This window comes from Thamnophis elegans, chromosome 10, assembly GCF_009769535.1.
Source record: "Thamnophis elegans isolate rThaEle1 chromosome 10, rThaEle1.pri, whole genome shotgun sequence".
Lineage (NCBI taxonomy): Eukaryota > Metazoa > Chordata > Lepidosauria > Squamata > Colubridae > Thamnophis > Thamnophis elegans.
This window is the reverse complement of record NC_045550.1, coordinates 17,286,651-17,288,816: the sequence shown is the minus strand read 5'-3', so window position 1 is coordinate 17,288,816 and position 2,166 is coordinate 17,286,651.

The following is a 2,166-nucleotide window of genomic DNA, read 5'->3' as shown; positions in this document are numbered from 1 at the left end:
TTCACGTTTGAACCCTGTTCATCCTCTTGTTGCCAAATTGTTTATGTCCACCTATTATTTGATTTCTAGAAAGCAAAGAATGAAATGGGAAACATTTTATTAAAATGTAAGTTTTTTGTTCTATATGCTTTATCAAGTGTATGGAGTCCATAAAAGCATAGGCTGTAAAAAATTTGATAATTATTAGTGTACTATAAATCTGTAATAGATAAAATTTACTACCCATTTAAAATTGAAATATAGTATTTTTTCTTATATAAATTTTGTTAAATAAAAAGCAACAGAAAAAACAAAACAAAGAAAGGGAAAGAGCTAGAATAGAAAACATAGTATAATCCCTAACTCATATATTTTTTAATGAAAAATATTGTTGCATAAGCTTTACATAGAAGTGAGAGCTTAAGTAGAATTTAAAGCATGAAATTTATTATTAAGAAAATGAAAAAGGGAAAAATGTGTTTATAAGAAAAAACATTCAAGAACCCATCTTTTATTTTTTTATAACTTTTAAATGCTACTTATTTTTATACTAGTCCTTACATTTTTATTTATTATTTCTATATAAAACTGTTTAATTAGTTTCGTTTAATTTTCAATTTAGTTTTTAAATAGTTTAACTTTTTTCATAAAATATAATATTTCAAGATATTAACTTGTCTTGCTGAGTGGTATATTGTACAGGTAATCCTTGAGTTATGACAGTTCACTTAGCAACTTCAAAGTTATGACATTAACCACTCCCCAAGTACTTACAACATAGTCTGGAAGTTACGAATGTTGCAGCACCACAGCAGTTGTTCACCCTTACAAACGACCACAGCAGCACTGCAAAATTTGTCCTGCCTATTCCACCGCCCTCCCTGGGCTGTGTCTCCATAGGTACTGGGCATATGGAGACTCATTTACCTTGAAAAGATCTAGTGAGCCTTCAGTTTATTTGTCTGCTTCATTGCTTCAGACCTTCAGTGCATTGACAGAACAGAGAGCTAAAGTACCATTAGATCAATAGCACGAGATTTCACGCTACTCATCTCATACAATCTCGCACTATTTTAAGTTTCTGTTATCTGCGAATTTAGGCCTGGACGACATCTGCAACAAAAGGCTTTACAAAGGGAGATAAGTCTTCAATTCTTCAGCCCTTCCCTCTGTTTGCTGAGCCTGCTTGAATTTCGTTAGACATCAGTTATAAATACTGTATATGAAATCAATTTTTCCATTGCTGCAGATTTTGATGTTCTAACTAGGGTGAACAAGATTTTTTCTTCCTGGTGTTAATGCCAGATTGATTCTTCTAATTGTCAGCATAAAAAAACACAGCATTTCAGTCTGTTACGTTATCTGAATATTGTGTTACAAGAATTTAAAAGGATCTTATCATCAGTCACTGGAGATGGAGCTGACAGCAAAGAGTTAATAGGGCCTCTATTATTAGTGGGCAGGACTTAAAGACTACCTATATGTGGAGGAAAATCCATTCACTCCTACACCCTGCTTTTGGCTTTCCTGTCCTGTCTATTCTGGGAATGAAGAAAAGGAGAAAGACAATCAACAACTGCAGGAAAATGTGTCCTGGTATTCTGAACCAGCACATTGGCATGCTGGTGGGAGGCCAAAATTAAAATGGCTAGGTGGGTAAGCTAAGAGAGCAGCCAAGGGACCAGGCCAGGGGAAGAGCCTCATCAGCTGACTGGAAAGAGGCAAGCAACAGCAATACTGCACACATCCCAATGTCGCTTGATTGGAGCAGAAAAAATTTAAAATTTTGGAGCAACTGCCACTTGCATGGGTAAGAAGGGAAATTATGAAAAAGTGGCTGTGGGGAGCAAGATACTGCCAGTACTAGCAATTCTTCAACAGGATGGAAAAGTACCGTGTTTCCCTGAAAATAAGATAGGGTCTTATTTTTATTTTTTTTGACCTTATCATATTTTCCTTTGACCCCTGAAATAAGCACTTGGCCTTATTTTCAGGGAGGTCTTATTTTTGAGGTGCAGGAGGCGGTGAATGTGGTCACCTCATGGCTGCTGCATGGTCTGAAAAGGACAAGAGAGAAATGAGACAGCTGAGTGATAACAAGTACAATAAGTAAACGATATTCAAATTTATGGGAAACTGATTACAGAGGTCCCCAACGTTTTGATCTCTGCAGATCAGTGGCAGCGG